General features: G+C 36.5%; 1 protein-coding gene across 5 annotated transcripts in view; it reads right to left on the bottom strand.

The window, feature by feature from the left end:
• The window catches only part of LOC101039884 (vitamin K-dependent protein S-like), a 752,700-nt gene that overhangs the window by 566,648 nt on the left and 159,293 nt on the right, over positions 1–26,759 (bottom strand). For all 5 annotated transcript variants that reach the window (XM_074405626.1, XM_074405629.1, XM_074405627.1 and 2 more), the window contains 2 exons: positions 11,706–11,838; positions 7,317–7,409 (listed from right to left, as the gene is read on the bottom strand). The gene's annotated coding sequence lies outside the window, so the exon portion shown is untranslated. The remainder of the gene's footprint in view (positions 1–7,316; positions 7,410–11,705; positions 11,839–26,759) is intronic.

The raw sequence follows: 26,759 nt of genomic DNA, 5'->3' as shown, positions 1-26,759 counted from the left end.
CTGGTTCCTGTGTCATGCTGAATGTATTCCTGAAAAGCCATTCATCACTGTATAATTTGTTTTCTTGTCCCCATACTGGAATTTAGACTTTTCAATACTGGAGCTAGGTACATCTTACACAGGCCCTAAATAATCACACAATGATGTGTATGTATAACAGGCAAAAGTTTAAATGAAGATAATCATTTAGCTTGTGCTTTCTATAGGAATACTGTTTTCCTAAGAATACTGACTGGGTTCAAATACTAAAAATAAAGTATAAATCTCTCATGTCCCTTTCAGAGAAATAATGTCAATTTTGTTTTTCGTAACAAAACATTCTTCCATTTTAATGAAACAGCATTGCACAGTGGTTGCCAAGGATGAACGTAGGAGCCAGACTGCCTGACTTCACACCTTGGCTTCATCATGTGCCCCCTGTATGACCTCAGATAAGTTACTTAACTTCTCTTCACTTCAGTCAGGCATGTCATCTGTAAAAGAAGACTATGAATAGCACTTACGTTATAGGGTTGTTCTGAATATTAAATAAGCCAACATGTTACCTAGCATGTAGAAAGCACCATTTATCAGTTAGCTACTAGTGTCACTACCATCCGCATTAAACAAGTTCTAGTTTATCATTCATTATACTGTGTAGAATCAAATAACCCCAGATGGTGCTAGGTTATTCTCTAAAATTATTGTATTTGCAAGATCAGGCAATTCTCATGAAGTCTTTTTAAAACTTCCCCTCATGGGTGTTAACAATGGCCATGCTTGAACCCGGGAAGTGAAGGTTGCAGTGAACTGAGATTGCACCACTGCACTCTAGCATGGGCAACAGAGTGAGATTCCATCTCAAAAGAAAAGAAATGTTTAACCTGTTAAAAGCTGCATTACACTTCATAGTGTCTCCTAGTAATGCTCATTTAGAATTGCAGATGCATAAGCTTGTTAAATTAATGATTTTTGCATTTTTTTCTAAATTAAATGTCCTTCTCACACTAATATTATAATTCAATTAAAGTAAGCCATCAAGTTTTCTTAGCATAATTTGCTCTTTATAAACCCCCTGCCATTTTCTCTCCATTTTCATTGTTTCAATAGGCCAACTGCTGAAATGAAGCTGCAAATAAGGAGAAAATGTTTTCTAAACATTCTATATTCATTTGCCGTAACAAATAACTATGAACTGAATGGTTTAAGCAACAGAAATTTACTGTCTCACAGTTCTGAAGGCTAGAAGTCTAAAATCAAGGTGTCAGCAGGGTTGGTCCTTTCTGAGCACCATGAGGGAAAATCTTTTCCATTACCAGCCCGAGCTTCTGGTGGTTTGATGGCAATCTTTGTCATTCCTTGGTTTGGGGCAGCATCATCCTCTCATAGCATTCTCCCTGTATGCATGCCTCTGTATCCAAATTTTCCCTTCTTATAAGGACACCAGTCAAACTGGATTCAGGGCCCACTCTATTCCAGTACAACCTCATCTTAAGTAATTATATCTGCAACAACCCTGTTTCCAAATGAGGTCACATTCTGAGGTACTGGGGGTTAGGACTTCCACATATGAATTTTGGGGGGACAGGACTCAATCCATAATACTTTCCAACTTAAAAATGCTCTTGGAGACATGTCATATTAAGAAAATCCTTTGACCAAACATTCTTTCCACACAGAACAGATGGATCATGCAGAAAGACTGCTAGATTCCTTGACTTGAACCTACTGGTTGGCTCAAAGTCATACTTGTGACCCAACACTCAAGGTTTCTTCAGATTTTCCACATAGTGGGAAACAAATCAGCAGTGAAGTCCTTCTTCTCTTACTTTACGTACTTCACTTGTGATTTTCAGAGAACTTGCAGTGAACAAGAAGCAATGTTTAGGTAACAGTTTCTAGCTTAGAAGTCACATGTGTTATTCTCATACAACCCTCATAAATAACAATCTGGCAGATGGAAAATTATGTCAGAAATTATTATAAAGGTATCATGGATGGTTAAGCTTGCAGGCTCTGGAGCCAGAATATATTGATGTGGATCCAGATCCCTTTCTTCCTAGCTGTTTGACTGTGAACAATTTGGATGCCTTGGTTGGGTATAAAAGTGGGGCAAGTAAGAGCATTCATCACATAAACTAGCTGTAACAATAATTTATTACAAGAAAATCATTTAGAATAGTATCTGGTAAACAGTCAGTGCTCAGAAAAATTAGATCTATTATTTTATAAATGGTAAGATTGAAGCTAGGAATATAACATGACTTCTCCAAGATAATGCAATTGGTCAATGGTGAGACCTGAACTCTAAACCCCAGAACTCATGAGGACTTTTCATGTCATTAGACAGCATTCCACAATATCCCACTTTTAATGCACATAAATATCACACTTTGAAATAACAGAGACATTTGGGGACTCTGCCATAGGCATAATAGTAGAGTACCAACTAGTACTGTTTGATATGGTTTGGTTCTATGTCCTTACCCAAATCTCACCTTAAATTGTAATAACCCCCATGTGTTAAGGGCAGGACCAGGCAAAGGTAATTGAATCACGGGGACAGTGAGTGTTGGTTTTATAAGGGGCTTCCCCCTTCACTCAGCACTCATTCTCTCTCCTGCTGCCCTGTGAAGAGGTGCCTTCTGCTGTCACTGCTTCCTGAGGGTTCCCCAGCCATGTGGAGTTGTGAGTCAATTAAACCTCTTTACTTTATAAATCACCCAGTCTTGGGTATTTCTTTGCAGCAGCATGAGAATGAACGAATACACTGTTGAATGCTCAAGATACCCCAAATACAGGACTGCTTGTTTGGAGAACTGAACTTAGGGAAGGGAAGTCCTTGCAGAATTCCATCCATCAGGCACCTCTGCATAATGTTCTGAAATAACTGGTCTGGCTAGACCAAGAAAGGTTAAGGAATTGCTGGCCCTGGACCTAAAAAAAGTTCTTTTTTTTTTTTTTTGTCAAGCCCTACAAGAATCTGTTAGTGCAGCCAAAAGAACTACTACTACTGTTATTAGTATTATTGTTATTATTCCTTGAACTGAATGGGCTGTTTTATGTCTCTGGGCAATATACCGTTGTCTCTGACCAATTCCATGTTCTTGTTCTGTTTATCTTTAGGAATTACTTGTAGTTTGTATATTCAAATTTTTTGGAAACCTTATCTCACTTCCCAGTATAACACAGATGAACTCTCTCTACCATACTATTTGTGAGCTATATCATAATCACTCATTTCCTGGTCTCTATTTCCCATTCACTAAAGGATATCTTATTTGTTTTGGTATCTGCAGTACCTAGCACACAGCCTGGTGTGTAAATATTTAATACCTAATTGAAAGACTAAATAGTTTAATAAAAGAAAAAAACACAATAAAGAATAAAAGAAACAGGAAACCTCAGAGTCTTAGCACCAGACCATTAGGCACAACTATTATTTAACTTGACTTCTGAAGAGAGAAAAGAAGACCGAATAAGTGATGACGAGAAGAGGTGTGACTTTGTGTGTGATATTAATCAGTTAATGAAGCTCCACGTTGTTCTGCCTGGATCCATAAAATTAAAAAAGAGAAAATTTCACCACCAGCTATCTAGCCTGATTTGCATGTGTTCAAATCTTCAAAGTATTTCTTTTGATTCCTTTAATCAATAGCTATTTTAGAAAGCTCTTCATTACTTCCTAATTGTCCAAATTCATTTTCTTCATTTTTCCTTATTAGAGGCAGATTTTTCAAATGAGTTAAGTTCATCAGCAATTTTAGAATCATTATTAACTTCAAGCATTTCTCTCAGTTATTAGCATGACCTTTCTCTCTTTAGGACTACAGTCTTTTCTCCATTTTTAAAAGGCTATCTGGTTTATTTTCCAGACTTCTTTTTTCCGTATATCTCAAAGAAAGTCAAGTTTACCCAATAATGAGAGCAATCCATGTTTACAATAATCCTGACCAATAATCCTGACCCTAGATACTTGAATGTATCACATTCCCAGATTTGAAATAAGATGCAGTGATTCCTTATTATATTAGCATATTAAAAATTAAACAATTAGGATTTACCTAGATTTTAATCCATCCTAATCAAATAAACTAGTAAAGCCATTACCATGTCCATAAAACAGCTTACAAATAATTTTTTAAATGAATATTTTGACCCTTAAATGCAGTACATTAAAATGGAAACTATACATATACATTGACACCAACAATCCCACTACTAGAAATTTGTTCCACAAAATTAAAACCACCACATTATTGCAGCACTGATTATTGTGACAAAAAACTGAAAACAAAATATCTATCAATAAAGGGGTGGTCAAAAATTTGTGGTACATTGATATTATGAAATACGCATGTATTTGTATACGATTACATGGGCTCAGAGAAAGATACAAGTGTGTTCAACAGGTTGGTTACTGGGCAGGGGAGAAGTGTGACGGGAAAAGAAGGGAAGAAAAGGGAAGGCAAGAAAAAAAGATGAACATTCAGGATAAAACGGTACATAGGATATTTTAATATTTTATGTGTGTATCAATATAAATAGGCATAAAAGAATGACCACCACAGTTATCTGAAGGTGATAGGACTGTACATTTTTACTTTTATTGCCTATAATGGGCTTTTAAATAATTTTACATGTTTGATTTATTATCACTTCAATTATTTATATGATATTTATATTTATATGATTTGAAAAATTAAAATTATTCTTGTGATATATATATTACATGTATGTATATTTATGTATATACATACATACACACACACACACACACACACACACGGAGAGAGAGAGAGAGAGATCAGGTGAAGGATTATGTACATGTACATCAGAACTCAAATCCACCCACTGAATAAGAGTTAGGTTATATGCAGTGCCACCAGACTATAATCAACTTGTTTGATAGACTACATATCCTAACAACCACATTATTTTTAAAAAGTCTTTGCTGATTTTAATTTTTTTTTTTTTTTTTTTTTTTTTGAGACAGAGTTTCACTCTTGTTACCCAGGCTGGAGTGCATGGCACGATCTCAGCTCACCGCAACCTCCGCCTCCTGGGTTCAAGCAATTCTCCTGCCTCAGCCTCCTGAGTAGCTGGGATTACAGGCACGCGCCACCATGCCCAGCTAATTTCTTGTATTTTTAGTAGAGACGGGGTTTCACCAAGTTGACCAGGATGGTCTTGATCTCTCGACTTCATGATCCACCCGCCTTGGCCTCCCAAAGTGCTAGGATTACAGGCTTGAGCCACCGTGCCCAGCTTAATTTTTAATCTTCTTTCAAGACTCAACTAATGTCATTTCTTAATTCAGTTCTCCACTTGTTTCCCAAATGTTTGAATGATTTCCCAGGAAGTCTTCAAAATTCATTCATAAAACCCTCTGAAATTTACATACTTTTTGATATCTCATTTTAATAAACAAAATGCCATACAACGTAGGAAATGTCTAAATTCCCATTTCAGGTTGTAATATATCCCTCAGACTGAATCATCAATTTTTTTTTTGTATATCATCAATTTCTTTTTAAATGAAATAGGAAATCTAAAATAAGAGACGACACATTGTCAAAATCTATAGGTAAACACACTTGGGCAACAACAATATGCAAAATGCAATGCAGAGTCCTGAAAGGCATTTGGTATCATTGGTCTTCTCTCATGACTTCTGGAATTGTAGGCTATGCAAACAACCTTGTGGAAAAGAAACACTGATCTCGAATAATCCAGTATTTTCACCAACCCCAAACTGAAAAATAAGAATACTAGCTACCTGAATTTCAAAAAACATTTTAATTACTTTGATACATAAAAAGTGTTAAGAAATGGAATAATGAAAATATCTAATTACTAGTATAGAAAATAAAGAATAAAATAAATCCAGGTATAATTTCTGGGCCATTATCATTACCATATGTCTCTTTAATTACCTTTCCCCTCCAGGACTTGATATACTGCAAGATTTGCTCTACTAAAACAAATGAATTTATAAGTAATTGATTTTTAAAATTCTTAATGAACCAATGACATGTGTAACTGCCCATCATAGCTACTGATCAAGATAAGGGAACCAGTGTTGCACATGTCGTTGAAACACTTTCTTTAAAGGCAAACAATTTGTTAACATGGATCAATGTACGATTTTTGTTAGCTTCTTAAAAATAATGAAAATAGTGGAAAATATACCTTAGAGCTCAAAGCATCCACTGGCCACTGTTTCAGAATCAGTATTCCATAGTCAAAGAATAAATTGAGGTTAAAAAGCAGCTTTAATTCACAATTTGATTTAAAAAAACAAAAAACAACTAGCAAACAAAAAGATTATCAGGATTAATTTCAAAGAATAGCTGTGAGCTCACCCATGGAAAAGGCGAGCCTTAACGGTATGCCAAGGGCATTGCAGACAAATGGACATGAAGGATGAGCTCTCAGCAACCTTCCAATTTTCAGTTACAAAGATTCAAGTCATGGATACAATAAAGCAAATATGTCAGCAGAAGATAATGAATGCAATATTTTGGTTAGCTTTTTCTATTTCTTTAACGTCTACAAGGTAAGTTTTATTTTGTTTTTCCAGTTCTGGAAAGATAAATACAGATGTATTCATATCCTCTAGAGACTAGAATCAGATGACTAAGTCAAAACAAAGCCTTTTGAAATCACCCAGTCTTATGACAGATGCAGTAAAGGATAAAGTATCGGTCATGCTGGAAATTTCCTGCACAAGAAACATCTTAAATGTACCTGTCCACAACTGACAGTTGATAAAGTTCCAACCTTGAAAACTAGGTTGCCAAGTATTGAAACTTTGATAATCATGCAAGTTTTGGGTATTTTGCTTGGCAAGAAAGTAGTAAATCTACTAATAAATTGGGTTTAGTTATGAATTACTAATAAATGTATTGCTAATAAATTTGTTGAATTTATTAACAACAACTTCATGTTAATTCTATTTTGTTCATTCACATACCACAGAGATCTCAGAGATACCATACCGGCAATTTCAGACTATGGCTCCATGAAGGATATAACATCTGAGGTTAGAATGAGGACTACTTATTATTAAGCTTCCATTTCCTTAACAAAATGAACTGTTTTATACTTACTGCTCCCCTTTGAACTCTAATGGTGAATAATTAAAACTAAACTACAACCATGTTTTGTGAGGCCTGATTACACTGTAAGCTAGAGGTTTTGCGCAGTGGCTAATTTTAAATTCTCACCAAACCCCTAAGGACCCAGCCATTAGTATGAATTGACAAATTTGGCTGACCCCTAAAGCAAAGCAGACAGCACCAAATCATAATAAAAGTATATTGCTGGTGACTCACCATATTGACAGTAGGGTCCATGTAATCCCTCTGAACACTAGCACTACTGGCCTTCACCATCTGAGCATTTGCTTCCACTGAAAGAAGTTCCCACTGCAGAGATAGTTAAAAGGAGGTTGAATGAGGAGAGGGTAGAATACAGTTGAGAGAAAGAAATCAAATCATCAGTATAGGCACCAATCTAGAGATTTCCACCAGCCCTTCCACAGCAAGGTTAAATTATGTTTTCATTGAGTTAAGGCCTTACTGTCTGAAACCTTACAGAACCTGTGTGTGGGAGTAACTGTATCACCTGCAAGCTGGTAGAAATGCAGAACTCAGGCCCACCCCTGACCTAGTAAATTGGAATCCATATTTTAACAAAATTCCAGATGATCTGTATTCACAACAACATAAAGAATTCATCTCATAGTCATTAACTTCCAGGATTTTATAACATAGTTAAGATGACATCATGGGAAGATATTTTCACTGAGCTTAAACCACTTTAGGCTAGTAACACTGTGGGCAGATGTTTTCAATAAGCTTAAAGCAGTGGTCTAGTACTGCATGCAAATACACAGTGACCCTTGGTGCACCTCTCACCACTAAACCTGCTTAACATGGGAAGCCTGTGGCAACTTCACGAAGATGTTTCAAGGGCAGAAAGCACACTGGGGAAGGAAACAGGATGCCAACAAACTCCCAAACGTACAGAACAGCAAGAGAGATGAATTGTGCTGTGGTGCTGCATTGATTGCAACACACTGTAGCATTTTAAGTGACTTTGCAATAACCATAAATACATAGCATAGGTAAAGGAGTTTGCTAAACTGAACCATTTCTCCTGGTGTGAATAAACTATGTAATGCCACTAGTTCTGCTACCTGAGTGCTGTCAAACATACTCCAAAGGTTCTGAAATACTCTCACCAGAGGTTTGTAAAAGGACTGCATACCTCATCTTAAAAAGTAAACTGCCTCCAGAGTTCTGCAATTAATCATGGCAAGCACAAGTTGAAAAATCCCATTTAGATTTAGTACGATGATTTCCCTCCAGACTTTTGAATCAACTGTGGATTACAAATTTGATGAAATGGGAAAGGGGAAAACAGAAAAGGAAGATGGAAGTCAAGGTGTAAACTGTCTGGTTTTGAATCAACTGTCTTTTAAACAAAGAGACAGAATATAAAGCAGCACTTTCACGGGTCCTGAGTTGTGACCTACCATTAGAAACACTTAACAGAAAGGATTTTTGTGCATCATGTGTGAATTTTCAGTTCAAAGAGATGCTCTGAATCTGCAGTGATTCTAAAGATGCTGAAAAACTTGACAAGTATTATTGAAGTCCAAAACAATGTGAAATCATTCCTTCTAGTAACAGAGTTAGACAAGAAGAATGATAACTTACAATGTAGGCATCCCGGTTCATCACACTGGTTGCAACCAGGGCAGCACCAGTAGACAGGCTGCTGCTCTGTGTTGTACACCTGTCTGTAGATGGTGTAGTAATGGGTCCTAACAAATACAGGGATCTAAATTAGGGAGACATAATGTTCCCTCTGAAGGCAAAGCTGTCTCAAACCCATTAGAAATTTCTTCCAATTCAAATCCTGCCATATATGTATGTTTACAGACAGAGAGATAGGTGTATATGTATATATAGATAAATGTATATATGGGCATATAATGTATAATTTGTATATATTACATACACACACATACACACACCTCACTACAATATGCAACCAAAATTCATTATGGGTATAGGTTAATGAAAACTAAGAGGGACTCCCATATCCCACGGTATAAAATATCCTAAGGATAGTTCAAGCTATCAACAATAAAACCTAAAATTATGATGAGAATAATGAAATCTTGAAAGATAATGAGGAACATGCTTTCCAGTCTGATTTGAAAGCTCCTCATAAGTTGGTTCCACTAAAGCATACACTCTCAACCATGTTGATATCACCCACAAGAAGGTGACAAGTAGCTATTGTGAATGGGGGATGAAAAGAACCTTAGTTGATACAATGGTGTGTGACCCTACAAAGGAACACAGTACATAAGTGGATCTAAAGAATATGTGTAGCATTAAAATTTCATGACACAGAAAGAAGCTGCAGAAAAAAAAAAACAGTTTAAAAAGACTCTTTAGAGGGGAAATAATAAACCAAAGTTTGAAAACACTGAGCTATTTTTGCTGACCTATCCACAGATCATAATAGCAAATATCTCCAAACAGGTTGATTTCCTTTTTGTCAAGTCAATGTCATTTTTCATTGTTTATTTTTTTATTCTAAAAGTACTAACATATCTCGCCCTTTCATATGCCACCCACTATATTTCTGGTCCAAATTGCCTTCATTATTCAAGGTCAATTTCAAGTTCCACTTCCTTTAACTTCTCTTTTCCCACCAAGCCAACGCGGATTGCTCTTTCTCTTTTCTTAAAAATTGACTCACTGGCTGCACTGTTTTTACAACAATTATTCACCATCTGGAATTGTAACCTAATATTTTGTTCATGTATCTCTTCAATCAGGACATAAGTATACATTTGTATAGTTACATACAAACAAAACAGATATGAGCATGGCAAAGACGCTGAACATCTTCAAACAAACTTGCTGTGAGTGAGGGATGAAAAGAATCTCAGTTTGGAGTGCCTCCACTCCAAACTCAGCATCATATAGAAAATGTGCAAAACCACTAATCTCTTAAGAATAAAAATATAAAATCTGTTTTACTTATGTTTGTTTCCCCAAATATCTGTAAGGTAATGGATTTTATTTGATTCAGTCCATTATCAACAAAGATTAAAACTCATGGAGGGAGTATAAAGAGTCTAAATGAAAAGGCATTTTCAAAAACAAGTACACTAATGAACACAGCACATACCCTATAAATAGGATTTGCATTCTAATTTCTTCGAAAATAAATTTTTCTGCTAAGGCATTATACTACCTAACATATATTGAGTACCTACTGTGTACCAAGCATTGTGCCACATGTGTTCAATCTATGAAGTCTTAATCAATTAATCTTCATAATATCCATGTTACAGCATTATTTTTTTAACACTACAGCTAAGACAGAGAAATGTAGGAACCTTGCCTAAGGCCACACAGCTGGGAAAGTCCACGGGAAGTTTTCTAATGAAAACATCATATAAAAGTTCTGAGTTGGCCTAGTATAGTTGTAATCCCAGCTATAATCCAGGTGTAGCTGTAATCTGATGTAGCTGTAATCCCAGTACTTTGGGAGGCCATGCTGGGAGGATCATTTGAAGCCAAGAGTTGGAGATGTGCCTGGACAATATAGCAAGACACTTGTCTCTTCAAAAATAAAAATTAAAAAATTAACTGGGCACAGTGGCACACTCCTTTAGTCCCAGCAACTCAAGAGGCTGAGGTGGAAGGATCACTTGAGCCCAGATGTTTGAGACTGCAGTGAGCTATGACTGTGCCACTATACTCCATCCAGCCTAGGCAACAAAACAAGACCCTATCTCTTAACAACAACAAAAAAACCCACAAAATTCCTAAGTTTAGACCAAAAACTGTTCATCTGAAGGTTCAATATATACCCCTCCACACACACAATGAATATGTAAACATCCACAATTATAAATTACTCTTATAATATTTTATTCAGTCCTATATTAGTAATCCAGTAGTTTTATACAATGGCAAACCCAGTTATTTACAAATGTCCCTCACTTTCTGTTGGCAATAATAGTAGTAATAATAAATTATTCATTAACCTGAAACTACTGAAATCGTTTCTTTTTTAACATTAAGTATCCTGAGTTTTGATCCTTAACCCATCATCAACTACTTGTGTTAAAGAGGTTCTTAGGTATTTTGTAAAACTATTTCAAAACTTTGGAGGAAAAAAAAAAAAGTCTACATGAAGCCTTGACTCCTAGAAAGCATTGTGGACACTTGCTTTTTCTCTGCTTTTCTAGCCTGCCGAGTTAATCCTGATTCAAAGGCCATAATAAAGTTAAAGAAGCTCTAGGTTTCAAAGTGTTACAAGAGTACCAAGGGCAGGTCAGACACTGGTTCACAACTGCAGATCCCCTGGATCCAAGTCGTGCTAAATTTAGCAAACCAACACAATATTCCTTGTTTCTGTCAGTTTTCTGATCTTTAGCTTTCAATGGTGTACCATGCCATGAGGTAAAATTAGTGGCATCTAACCCAAAATACCTCAGACATAAATGAGGTCTACAGTAATAATATATCTTGTCTCTGAAGAAAAATAAATAACTCTAAATGCTCTTGGTGGTCACATCTTGTGCTCATCTACCTAATGAGCATAAAATTTATCGGATGAATATGTAGGTGCATTTGAGGTGTCTGGTATTGGTTTTTAATAATCAAGGAGAACAGAAGCATTTTTACCTTTTTTCATAGCTCACACACCAACTTGAGCCAGCCCGGCCTTGTTTCCAGAGCTTGACAATGTGCGTGAATGCCCGAGCATGTGTGTGCAAGTCCCACCACAGTCAGTTACTGTTCTTCACAAACATTTGGCCTTGAAAAAAGAAGAGTAGCAATGTAAATAAACATGTTTATACATGAAGCACTGATTTCTCCATTTTCCACAAAAAGCTTGGCATGTTATAAAAAATACATAAAGTAAGAAAGGAAAATACAGGCAATACAAAAACAACACCAGGACCAGGAAAAAGAAAAATCAGAATAAACTTTAAAGACCAGAAAAAATTTAGAAGATAGATATAAACATCATAAATTCCCACAAAGTTAGAAAAATTGAGCTGTAAATTAAGTTCTGAGTGCTTTGGTAGACAAAATTTAAATTTAAAAAAATTGCAGGATTCTCAATACTGATGGGAAAAAGGCAAACCACTTTATCAAAGAAGTTAAATTTTTCCTAGAAATTATTTCTGAACAATATTTTCAATCTGCATGTTTAACTGGGTTTCTCAGGTAATTCTTGTTTAAACACATTTTTCAACCACCATCATTATATTAATATTTCCTTAGAGAAAGTTTGTACAGATTTACAGGAATTTAGACCCACTATCTTTAATTTTTCAATGAATAAGGCTAACTAATACTAATAGCCTGGAGGGCCAAAATTCAATTTTTTAAATAATCTTCTTTTGTGACTTGAGGAATGCTTTACTTAGTGATGAATGATTTACTAGTTTGTAAGAATTGACATTTTTTAAAATACCACTAATTGTAATAGCCAGTTGTGCCAACCACTCATGCTTTTCCTGCATTCAAGATCACTTACATGCCATGCACTGCCCCTGCTAGGAATGTAACAGAAGATTCAGATTTTGATGTTCCTGCTTTCAAGTAGCTCACAGTCTGGCATAGTCTCCATATTCATAATCTTCTGAAAACAAAAATGAGCTCCGACTCAGAAGCTGTAGTCCACCCCCTAAATAGCTCTGTGAACTTCTCCAGTGACACAATAATAATACTGATAAGGCCATACTGATAAGGCCAGGCACGGAGGCTCATGTCTGTAATCCCAGCACTTTGGGAGGCGGAGGCAGGCAGACTATGAGGTCAGGAGTTTGAGATCAGCCTGGCCAATATGGTGAAACCCTGTCTCTACTAAAAATACAAAAATTAGTTGGACGTGGTGGCATGTGCCTGTAGTCCCAGCTACTCAGGAGGCTGAGAAAGAAAAATCACTTGAACCCAAGAGGCAGAGGTTACAGTGAGCTGAGATTGCACCACTGCACTCTAGCCTGGGCAACAGAGCAAGATTCTGTCTTGCACTATTCTATCTTTTCACCTACATATCTTTTACATCACCCTATGACTGCAGTCCCTTTTTGTTAACACTGTTTTCTGTGCCTCTAAATATCATCATCTGATTTCACAACCTAATTCTCACTTCTAGATATATTTCTGAAAGGTGATTGTTTGGATGATTAGCCTCACCTAAATTAAGTGGAGTTCAAGTTGAACTTTATTTTTGAGTTTGCATAGCACATTTTAATACTTCAGGTAAATATAGTACTGTAATAAAACAATGAACATAAAAACTGCACATAAGACAGGTATCCATAAAATCATCAAGCACTAGACAATGGTCCTAAAGAAAACCATAGCTTTTAATATTTCCGTATTAGACTCTCTGTAAACTGCTATACCTACATCTTTATGTACTATATGTTTTTGGTGAGACAACAGCATTAATTAGAAAGGGCTCACAATACCTTTGGGTTTTTTTTTTTTTTTGTCAATTGTTTGAAATCTTACACCACATCCAACCTTGAACTCCACTTTGCAATCTTCATCTATCCACTCATCCATCCATCCATCCATCCATCCACCCACCCACCCACTTACCTACCCATCCATCTGTCCATCCAGCAAATACTTATTGTGTGCCTGTGTGTTGTTCCAGAAGCATTCCCCACGCGGGATTTGAATATACATAGTTGCAGAAGCGTTCCCCACACGGGATTTGAATATACATAGTTTACTTACAAGGTGCAGAAAACACTGGTCAGAGTACGATGGAATAAAACAAGGAAGGAGAATTAGCAAATAAAAGACTCATTATCAAGCCAGCCAACGTTGGAGGTGTTGAAGGGCAAGGGAACCTGGGCATATACACACTTACTCTGTCAGCGACTGGTTAAAAGCTACTTCCTCCCTAGTATTTCAGGCCCAAAGCACAGCAGGCAGAGTCAGCGTCCAGAAACCAAAGTAAGTCCTCCAGCAAAGCAATGTAATGCTGCGAGCTGGAAGCCTGTCAGGTGTGCAGTGGTAAGGGAGAAGCGACCTGGGTGCAGCACTGACAGTTTCAGCTGCAGAAAGTACAAACGAAAAGTCCATATTCTCTTTGATTTGACAATCTAAATAGAAAAGTGAGAAAATAAAAAAAAAAAACATCTAAGCAGATACAAAACGAAGCATGCTTAGATAGAAGCAATTAAGGTGCTAGAATAGAGATAAGAAAAGCTTAAGAAGATTCATTAAGTAGGAAAGGCTTCAGTGAAGAGGTCACACTGTGACCTAAGGATGAAAAGAAGGCAACCATGGAAAAGCCAGGGATGCCAGTCAGACAGAAGGAATAGAATGAGCAGAGGCTCTAAAAAGGGAGAAAAGCTTGGCCTCCTGAGGATCTGAAGGAAAGACAAAGTGGCTGGAATGATGAGATGCTTGGTGGGATGGGAAGGGCTTTCCAGGCCAAGGAGTTTTGATCTTATTCTTGGTGCATAGAAAGCCACAGAGATTTTTTTAGAGTTCTCATGTCTGGACACATCTATAGCTGGGATGTAGAGATGGATGTATTTTACTCTCCCTGTTGCAGCAAAGCTTTACAAGACTCAGCTGTCACAATACCACTATCTCTCTACTCCCCTTCCTGACCCCCAGAAGTCTCCAGTCAGGGAGGGAAAAAACCTTGGGCAGCAGGACACTTCAGAAAGAATTTGTGTAAACACCTCTCATTAGAAACTCCTATCCTTTGAAGTCCTAAATGCCTCTCTTATTAAGAGGCGATATAAATCCTTACCCCCAGCTACTCCATGTCCTATTCCCCACAGGGCACTACCGCATGCATGAGTTAAACTTTTCTCCTATTAATGTGTCTGTTGTCACTTAATTCACAGGCCCCTGATCATTCAGACACAAGTTGATACAGGGAAAGTTTTCCCTCCAACACAGAGAAGAACCAGGTATTATCTCACACAGTAAAAATGGCTACTAGTAAAAAGTGAAAAAATAACAGATGCTGGCAAGATTGCAGAGAAAAAGGAACGCATATATATTGTTGCTGGGAGTGTAAATTAGTTCATCCTTTGTGGAATATAGTGTGCTCATTCCTCAAAGACCTAAAAACAGAAATACAATTTGACCCAGCAATGCAATTACTAGGTATTTACCCAGAGGAATACAAATCATTCTGCTATAAAGACACATCCATGTGTATGTTCACTGCAACACTATTCACAATAGCAAAGACATGGAATCAACCTAAACACCCATTAATGATAGACTGGATAGAGAAAATATGGTACATATACACCACAGAATATTATGTATTATGCAGCCATAAAAAAGAATGAGACTAGAGGCCATTATCCTCAGCAAACTAATGCGGGAACAGAAAACCAAATACAACATGTTCTCACATACAAATGGCAGCTAAATGATGAGAACACATGGACATATAGCAGGGAAAAACACATTGGAGATATCCGGGGATGAGAAGGTGGAGGTTAAGGGGGTGGAGACAGACAGAAAAAATGGGTACTAGGCTAAATATGTGAATTATGAAATAATATATACAACAAAACCCTATGACACAAGTTTACCTATATAATAAACATGCATATGTACCCCCTGAACTTAAAATAAAAGTTAAAAAAAAAAAAAACCTGGGTATTAACTGATTTCTGATTAGGTTACACAGATGTCACAGACTATCATATGCATAATACTGATTCTTCAAAATCTATTAAAATAATCTGTCATTCAATATGAAGAAAAATCATGTAGTTGTGTGTTTAAAACTTTCATATACATGTGTATTTAATATGTACTCTTTGTTAACAGAAACATGGATATGTGAACTTTTCTGTACACCCACATACACATATTCAAGAGTGTACATTTTGTTGATAAGTCTTTATACTTAGTACATGTGTTCCTCTGCCTTGGTTTGGATCCTGGTAAGTGTTGGAATGTATATACTGGTATATATATATTGGAAAATTTTGCAATATATGTTTTGAAATTTCCCACGAATTATTTTGGACTTTACTGATTATAATTCTGACAGTTTAATTTTTACATATTTTGGGGCAATTTTGTTAAAGATTCACCAGTTGATGATTATTGTATATATTTGGTGAATTGGTCTTTTATCATTATGTAGTATTTCTTCTAACCCTTTATAACATACTTTGTATTTGTACTGTTTTATCATAAAATTTATTTGTCTGATGTTAACATTTTTATCTCCTCTTTCATTTGGTCAGAATTTCTTAGCTGTATTTGGTTCTGTTACCTTAAATCTTGCTATATAGTTTTTTGAGTCAATAGTTTCATCTTTTTAAAATGTAATTTTTCAGCTTGTATCTTTTAATAGGTAAACAGTTACATACATTTTCATTACAAGTATAACCATACTTATTTTATCATCTCATTTTGTAGCTTCTGTTTACTAGCAGTTTGTATTAAATCTTTTCTTTTTTCTTTTGTCTACTGGATGAAAAATATTTTCTATATTCTCCTTTTTCTACAATTTACTTGGCCTAGTTATATTTCTAATATTTTAATTTTTTTATACTTCATACCTAAATGCATGCTATTTTTGACAGAGTATAAAGTTATTCATTGCAATACAATGAAAAACTTGGTTTTTGTCCGAAGTTCCTGGCATGGGGCTCCAAAAACCATTGAGATATCCTGAGTGATATGCTAATATGGTAACTAATTGTTTTTTATGCTAATGAAGTGGCTCACTGTGGGTCCCTGGATAACTTGAGGATGGAGGCCATTCACCAGAAAGACCAACCAATGATTAGCAGGTTGGAACTTTTGCTACCTGACCTCCAGGGAGGAAAAGTGGCCTAGAGATTATGTTCAATCATGTGGCCAATGATTCAACCAATCTTGCCTATATAATGAAACCCCAATAAAAACTGTGGACACTGAGGCTCAGGGGAGTGTACTGGTTAGTGAACATACTGATGTGCTGGGAGGATGACATGTCCTGACTCCACAAGGAGAGGACACAGAAGTACTGTCTTCACCCAGACCTTGCCCTGTGCATCTCATCATATGACTGTTCTTCCTCGTGTGTATCCGTTACAATAAAACTATAACCCCAAATATAATACATTTCTTATGTGAGTATTAACAATAATAAAATATTAGTACAAATATTGATTGACTTACGACCTATGCAACTTACGACCATTCGACTTCACAACCACAATCGCTAGCCACAACTGCTCCGCATCTGGCAGCGCAAACATTGCCCAGCTGGGCGTACGACAGTGTGGAGCAGCTTCCGGCAGCACTATCATCTCTGCGTGCACCATTTCAACTGTTATCCCAAACTCGGTACAGCAATTTGTGTTTTGTGTCTTGGATGTTTTTCATCAAACCCCTCCCAAGATGTCTACCAAACTGTCTTTGTCTATGCCTCAGCCACCAAGAAGGAAAGAAAGGCCATTGATCTCGACAGAAAAATGAAGGTAATTAAGCAGTACGAAGGAGGAAAGAAAGTGAATGTGATCGCACGTGATACGAAGTTATCACACTCGACTGTGTCGACGATTTTGAAAGATAAAGAATTTGTGAAGCTGTGAAAGGTTCTGCACCCATGCGATCAACAGTTATAACAATGCAATGAAGCGGGCCCATCCACAAAATGGAAAAATTGCTGCCTCAGATGACAACATCAACGATCCGCAGCCAAGCACCAGCAGACAATAAAATGTTTTGTACATGCTTATATATTTTGATATGTTTTGCAATTGGGAAAATGTTTCCTATGGTATTTTTTACACCTGTATTTTGTATTTTTGTATGCACCTGTATTTTGTAATTTTGTATGTTTCGCAAATATTAAACCAGTTGTACTGGTAATGCAGTGTTTTACTTAAACCTGATGAATGTAAAAATAAGAAACAAAATGGTGTAGAGGTGATACAAATGGCATAAAATGAACAAAGAAAATTATGATATATAACAATGAAAGAAAATTATAATAAAATATTAAAGATTTTTATAACATCATTTCACAGTACTATACTGTACATATAGCCTACTCCACTTACGACCAATTCATGTTACAACCAGTCTGTCTGAACCAATCGTGGTCGTAAGTCAAGCACTAGCTGTAACAGCAAATTATTAGACTTTCCAAACTTGAGAAGAGCATGGAAAGCACCAAACTTATTTACAGTTACTCAGAAGCACTGGTAGCCTGGGCCCCACCCTGAGACTTGCAGTTGTCGCCTGAAGTGGAACAATTTTGTGGAGAACTTTGCCTTTAAACTATGGGATCTGTGCTAATGCCAGGGAAGTGTGTGTCAGATTTGAGTTGCAGTATACCCAGTACATGTTAGACAGTGCGTTGAAACAGAGTATACATTAGCTTTATTCCTTCAAACAAGAAAAAAATATATCCCATGTTTCATCTACCAAATGACACACTAAAACAGAGACTTCCTAATAGTCAGTAATTAATTAATCAATCTATGTTTTAGATTTCCCTGCTCATCTTTCTTACAATGCACACATCTCATATTTTATTTTGTGTGTGTATGTGTGTGTGTGCATGCCATTTCATTTATTTCTTTCAGGATTCAACAATTATTTAATTTTTTAATAACTTTAAATATTTTTATTTCTGTTGGAATTAACTGATAGTCTGAGCAATGATTTTAATAACTGCCATCCTTGGAATTAGTTTTCTGTGTTTTGGATTTTGGTTTGCAGGCTTATCTTGACTGAGAAGTTACTCTTCACTCTTTCTCTCCTTATCTATCTAGTGTAATTGTATTTTAAGGAGATATTTTCTTGTTGACTTGTTTTTTGTTTCTTTGTTTTTTCAGACAAAGTCTAGCTCTGTCACCCAGGCTAGAGTACAGCGGCACAATCTTGGCTCCCTGAAACCTCTGCCCGCTAGCTTCAAGTGATTTTCTGACTCAGACTCCTGAGTGACTGAGATTACAGGCATGCACCACCATGCCTGGCTAGTTTTTATTTTCAGTAGAGACTAGGTTCACAATGTTGGACAGGCTGGACTTGAACTCTTGACCTCAGGTGATCTGCCTGACTCAGCCTCTCAAAGTGCTGGGATTACAGTCATGAGACACCATACCCAGACAGTTTTGTTTTGGTTTGGTTTGGTTTGGTTTTGATCCGGAGTATTGCTCTGTTGCCCAGGCTGGAGTGCAATGGTGCAGTCTCAGCTCACTGCAACCTCTTCTTCCTGGGTTCAAGCAATTCTAATGCCTCAGCCTCCCGAGTAGGCAGGATTACTGGCATGTGTCCCCACACCCAACTAATTTTTATATTATTAGTAGAAACAGGATTTCACCACATTGGTCAGGCTGGTCTTCAACTCCTGACCTCAGGTGATCCACCCAGCTCAGCCTCCCAAAGTGCTGGTATTACAGGTGGGAGCCATGACAGCCAAGGAAGCCACCATGCCTGACCAATTGATTTTGAATTGTGGCTAGAGACTAGAACCAAAAAGGAAAGGCACTAAACATTCTAAAGAGTGTCACCAAAACAAACTGTAAGACAACTCCCCACATGATGTTTTTTAAAACTGGAAAACAAGACTTACTACTATCAACATCCATTTCCCCTTAATTCCTTCTCTCTTTATAATAAAAGACTTGGGAAAGGAGGAAAGGGAATGAATGTGTTGACCTTGAGCCACAGGGCTGCTAGATCAAGCAATCACACATCCCACCAAAGAAGGGATGGCACGTGCACCACTGGCAGGAGTCCAGTGGAGACTGGGCTGCCCCTCTCTGTGTGGTCATTAGAGACAGACTAGGTTGAGCCAAATACTTCCTCCAAAAAACCTGGCACAGAACCTAAGATAAAAGGCAAACACTTTAGACAAAACCAGACTGAATCCAAGTCACATCAGGTATCATTTCCATCACTAACAGAAAATTGGTATCCTTCACCTTCTTCCATACCCATCTCAACCCAGAAGAAGCTAGGACTGTTAGAGGAAGTAAGAGAAAATGGAGGTATCTTGGAACCAGACCACAACCAGCCTGTGCCCTTGGTCTTACTGATTTTGTCTGGCTACCAGGGCTCTAGTTCTAGAGGGTGATGGCAGAAAAGAAAAGCCAGATTTTGAAAATACAAGTTTTAAACTACACTAAAATAAGTTAGTAAGTTAACGTGACTGAAAAACTTTGGAATCTACTAGTGATACGTTTTAAGGATGGAAGAAAAAAAAATTAAAAGTACCATGTTATATCCCAGCACAGTGAGATTTCTTCCCAGCCGGTAGCACTGGTTGACCTATAGTCCCCTCCACTTGGCGTGCAGAGTGCCCAATCCAGAACCAGGTGTCAGCTTTCTGGAATTCAGTGTCCCAAGAAGCAGTAGTGGGGAAGGTGAGATGGATAAGGGACAGTTTCTAGTTTCATGTTGTGAAAATAGTGTCTTTTTTTCTAGAGGTGGGGTTTTGCTATGTTGCCCAAGCTGATTTCAAACTTCTGGGCTCAATCGATCCACTTATATCAGCCTCCAAAAGTGCTGGGATTACAGGCATGAGCTAACTCTAACCCAGCCATGAGTTTGGTTTTAAAGCACTATTATACTTCTCCAACACTTCAAGACTAACCACTTAAATCCAAGCCACCTCTGCTTCCAGACCCAATAAGACCACACATATCCCAACTCACCACTGCTGGGCATTTCTAAATATTTTCTGGTTCAATTAAATGTCTAATTTTAACACAATAATAATGTGGTTTTATTGTTTTGTTTTTAAAACATTTTCTCTCTCTTTAATAGATATTTTGAGCAGTGAAGTCTCAAAATATGAACTTACAATATCATATTGACCAGAAGTCCTGACTCACTTTTTATAAACTCTTAACTATAATCTTTTTCCTCCAACCTCCTCTAAAATATTAATGCTTCCCACTTAGTTCAATGTCTAGCACAGGAAGGTATTCAGTAAGTAATATCTAATAAGTGAATGCATGACTTTGCCTGAAAAGGGCTCCTGTAAGACAACACAAATAACTGAACATATATAAAGCATTTAGAACATGGCTAGCACATAATAAATGCTTACAAAATATTAATGATATTTTAAGCTCAGAAAGTCTGAGGTTAGTTTTCTCAAAAAAAAATATTTTCTATAAAATTTAACTTCTACACCACTGCTGATTTGTAGTGCAGTGAAATGAAAGGAAGTAGATAATGTGTATTTTTTAGAAATCAGAATCTAATATGATACTTCCTAATGAAAACACTAATTAAAATTAATAAAAGGCATCATACTTCAGCAGCAGCTGTCTGACCCTCTGTCCCCTCAGGTATGGATAAGCTTCAACTCTCCAGGATTATGACATAATTTGAGAACAGGTAACAACTTTTCTGTTCTTTAAGCTATTAGTATTCTACAGTCAACAAACAAAAGTGTGGTGACCTGAATTAATTTTGAACCCTGAATTTTGATTCAGGGTTAAAAATTGAATCAAAATTTTAATCAAAATTCAGGGTTAAAAATGAATTCACCCTTATGTTTCAAAAGTTTATTCCTATATACTACTTCCCTCTTTGTTTTAATGTGCTAGATCCCACCACAGCTGCAAATTAATCTTTTCTGCTCCCTAAATGAATTACACGTAATTGTTTCTAAAAATGACTACAGACATGAAAGTCATTTTCACTTAATAACTATTAATCTCATATTTCTTGGTGTCGCTTTAGTATGAAATGCAAACGAAAATTATGCTAAACATTGCAAATTTATGGCAAACACCAGGCCTTGATTTATATTATTATAGATGGTTTATCACTAGAAGCAATCTAAGCAAAACTCCATCAGATAGATGTTATAATTTGTATTTATTTCTCCCAGCACTAAATGTTTCTTCAATTTGAGAACTATCATTAATTTCTTATAAATGCAAATCTTTATTTCTTATCTTAATCTACAATGATTTCTCTAAGTCTTCAGAAGATTAGGTTTTACATAAAATATTCAAATAACAATTATAAATGATACTTTGTTTTCCCTAGGCATTCTATTAGCTATGATGCAGAAACTGTTTAAAAGGAACGGGTGGTCTATATTGATCAAGGATACAATGGGCTAACACCGGTACCCCTCTTTTCTTCAAAAAAAAGTTTTTTTTTTTTAAAGACAGGGTTTCACCATGTTGGTCAGGCTGGTCTTTGAACTCCCGATCTCAGGTGATCTGCCCGCCTCGGCCTTCAAAGTGCTTGGATTACAGGCATGAGCCACCACACCCAGCCCCCCTCTTTTATTTTAAATGATCACCTCACAAGTCCAAAATAAAACCATAAAAATTTCTTTCTTTTTTTTTTTAGACAGAGTCTCACTCTGTGGCCCAGGCAGGGTGTGATTCCAGTGCAGTGGTGGTGCAATCTAGGCTCACTACAATCTCCGCCTCCCAGGTTCAAGCAATTCTCCAGCCTCAGCCTCCCAAGTAGAGTAGCTGGGACTACAGGCACGTGCCACCATGCATGGGTAATTTTTTGTATTTTTAGTAGAGACAGGGTTTTACTGTGTTAGCCAGGATGGTTTCAATCTCCTGACCTCATGATCCGCTTGCCTTGGTTTCCCAAACTACTGGGATTACAGACATGAGCCAACACACCTAGCCAGAAAAACTTTGTTGATGTTTGTGAATATCTTTAAATTGCTTTTCCCACCTCTTTAATTATCTTATTATATTTTCTTTCAGGATCTCTGGGAAGACCTAAGCCACTGCACTGATCTTAGTCAAGAAGTACCTGCAACGATTTATTCTTCACTTGCTTTTTATTGCAATATCAAAGCAGAAACACTTGTGAGTCTTACCCTGCCCACACATCCTCAAGAGCAAAGGAGGCAAATAACTCTGACCACTCAGAGCATGCTCCAGGATCAGACTGCAGCTGATGGTTCTCCTGCTTCTTAGTCCACCATCACCTGACCTCCCAAAGCTCTGCTAATATCTTACTGATTTGAGGACTGCACTAGCAGAAAGTATCCACCATTCAAAACCTTCCAGCCCTCTGCCCTCTAAAAATTAGAAGATAGAATAATGGTTTCTACAGAATTCTAACCTAAGCAGCATTGTGTCTCAGTTGTCAGAACTATCTGGCTAACATCTCCTTGGCCTAAGCCATTTGTCACCATTTTGTCTTTACTGTATATTTCCTTAGCTTATCATGGGAAGTCTCTTATGAACATGGCATTGATTTTAAAATAAAAAAACACTGTTTGATTTGGTTTCTGGGTTTTTATAGTGCTAATGTATGTTCAACACCAAGTCACAGATAGTGACATCAAGTAGCTCAAAAATAATGGAAATCAGCCAAGTGTGGTGGCTCACACCTATAATCTCAGCACACTGAGAGCCCAAGGTGAGAGGATCACTTGAGGCCAGAAGTTTTAGAGCAGCCTGGGCAACACAGAGAGACTCTAACCCTACAAGAAACTTAAAATTAGCTGGGCCTAGTGGAGTCCATCTGTAGTGCAAGCCGTTGCTTGAGTCTGGGAGATTGAGGCTGCAGTGAGCCAAAGTTGTGCCACTGTACTCCAGCCCAGGTGATAGTTTTCTAAAAAAAGAAAAGAAAGAAAAGGAAAAAGAATGGAAACCACACTGCTTTGAGGATACTTTGATAAAGAATTCATTAATTCACAATTTTTTGGGGGGACATCTACAATGTAACAGCAATCGTATTAAGGACCTAGAATACTATTAGAAATGAATTGTCTTTGATGTTAGTGAAACTTCACCTTCTGAGGCCATCACTGACATAGGCCACTTTTGGCCCTGATGGAAATATTATGTTCATATTAACATAAGTTTTGTAAAATTTGAAAATGTAAGATATATTTCTACTATTTAAGAGGCCTCTCCCCACCAGGTTTGGGCTACAGAGAAGCTAGGATTCACTTTATCCTAGAGGTGAAAGTCCTATACACTGAAAACCATAAAACATTGGTGGAAAAAATAAGGAAGACACAAATAAATAAAAATATATTCTGTGTTCATGGATTGGAAGAATTAATATTGTCAAAACGACCATACTATCCAAAGCAATAAACAGATTTGATGCAATCCTTATTAAAATTCCAGTAACACCTTTCGCAGAAATAGAAAAAACAACTATAAAATTTCTATGGAACCACAAAAGACCCTGAATAGCCAAAGCAAGCTTGAGCAAAAAGAACAAAGCCAGAAGCATCACACTACCTGACTTCAGACATACTTCAAAGCTATAATAAACAAAACATCGTGCTACTAGACTAAAAACACACATATAAGCAAATGAAACAAAACAGAGAACCCAGAAATAAATCCAAGCACTTACAGTCAATTGATTTTTGACAAAGATGCCAAGCACACATAATGAAGAAAAGCCTATTTCTTTGATAAATGGTGTAGGAAAAGCTAGATAACCACATGTAGAAGAATAAAAATAGACTCTTATATCAGACTAGAAACAAAAATTAACTGAAAAACTTTAAGACTCAAACTAGGCTTTTATATTAGACCAGAAACAAAAATTAACTCAAAAACTTTAAGACTCAAATGTAAAATATGAAACCATAAAACTACTATAAGAAAAAACAAGAGAAAAGCTCCCTGACATTGGTCTTGGCAATGATTTCTTGGATGAACCCAAAAACACAGGCAACAAAAGCCAAGAACAGGTAAAGGAAATTATATCAAACTTAAAAGCTTCTGGATAGCTAGAGAAACAATCAACAGACCAAAAAGAAAACCTACAGAATGGGAAAAATATTTGCAAACCACACATGATAAGGGGCTAATATCCAACACATATGAGGAACTCTGACAACTCTATAGGAAGAAAACAAATCAGTTTAAAAACGGGCAAGTGACTTGAATAAACATTTCTCAAAAGAAGACATATAAATGGCTAACAGGTATATTTTTAAAATTGTCAATATTGCTAATCATGAGAGAAATGCAAATTAAAGCCACAATGAGATATCACCTCATACCAATTAGGATGGCTTCTATCAAGAAAATGAAATATTTTAAAAGTGTTGGAGAGGCTGTGGAGGAAAGGTAACCTTGCACACTGTTACTAGCAATGTAATTTAGCATAGCCAATATGGAAAACTGTCTAGAGGTTCCTCAAAAAGTTAAATATAAAATCACCCTATAAGTGAGCAATCTCACTTCTGGATGTATATCTAAAAGTATTAAAAATAGGGTTTCAAAAAGATATTTTCCATATTTGTTGCATTATTCTTAATATCCAATATTTGAAATCAACCTATAAGTCCATCAATGGATAAATGGATAAAGAAAATCTAGTATATATATGCAATGAAATATTACTATTACTTAGCCTTAAAAAAGGAGATCTTACCACTTGTGACAATATAAACCTAGAAAACTTTATTGTAAATGAAATAAGCAAGGCACAGAAAGACAAATATTACATCATCTCATTTACATGTGAAATGTAAAAAATTGAATTCATAGAAGTAGAGAAGAGCATTGTGGTTACCAAGGGTTAGAGGATTGGGGTAGGATGGGAAGATGTTGGTCAAAGGACACAAAATTTTATTTAGACAGAAGGAATAAGTTCAAGAGATCTATTGTACAACATGGTGACTATAGTTAATAACAGTGTATTATATTCTTGAAAAATATTAAGGTAGATTATAAATATTCTCACCACACCCAAAAATGAAGTCTTTAAGGTAACACATACCTTGATTAGCCTGGCTTAGCCACATTCCACAACATATACATATTTCAAAACATGTACTTTCATTAAATAAAACAACTTCAATTAAGAAATAAATCAAAAGTAAAACAAAACAAATCAATGGGCTAGGATTGACCCTTGATGTCCAAGAAAAAATTGCACAACTATAGACTAGGTAACACATGATCCATTAATTTACTACTGGATGACATAATTGGCACCAAAATGTATCCAAATAAATCTCTGACATAAAGCCTTATTTTTAAAAGGCATGCTAAAGTCAAGTCACTCTGCCTTTAATGTTTGAATGCCTAGATTAGATAAACTTCTTTCCAGGAATTTGGGTATCTTCTGTAAAATCTTCCTTGTGCAGATGAAAAGAGTTCATCCTTCTTTCATCAAAGATAATTGGCCTCAACATTCAGCATCTTTTCATTTATCAAAATTAAATTAATGTCCGTACTGAGGTATTAAAGTAATGTACTCTTAGACTGGGGATCTGGGGTGGAAGGAAATAGAGAAGACTGACAATTGTCTTCAACCGCCATGTGACATCAGCTTTCCAAGGTCAAAAAGTATAGGATAAAGATAAGGCAAGTTGCAGATAAAGTCTATATAATAGACGTTTTTTCTACTAAAAAACAATTCAAATGAGTTATTAGGAAATTTATTGTATCCCTCCTGGAAAATACTTAAAAACAGAGCAGATTTTAAAATTTTCCACAGAGTCATGCCTATTTCAAATGAGAATTCATCCTCCAATATTTTTTCCCAAATTTAATTTTTCAAAATGTAATAATAGTTTTTACATAGTAAGGGAATCTCCTACGTCAGTGGTTCTCAAAGTGTGGTTCTTGAACTAGCAGCATCAGCAACACCTGGAATCTTGTTAGAAATGCAAAGTTTGGTCCCATCTTAATGTACTGAACCAAAAAGCAGATATGTAGTCCAGCAATCTGGGTTTAACTGGACCTCAAGGTTGATTCTAATGCATGCTACAGTTTGAGAACTGCATCCTAGAGATCTACT

Source organism: Saimiri boliviensis, chromosome 9 (genome assembly GCF_048565385.1).
Source record: "Saimiri boliviensis isolate mSaiBol1 chromosome 9, mSaiBol1.pri, whole genome shotgun sequence".
In the NCBI taxonomy this organism is placed as follows: domain Eukaryota; kingdom Metazoa; phylum Chordata; class Mammalia; order Primates; family Cebidae; genus Saimiri; species Saimiri boliviensis.
This window is presented reverse-complemented; position numbering and strand designations above follow the sequence as displayed.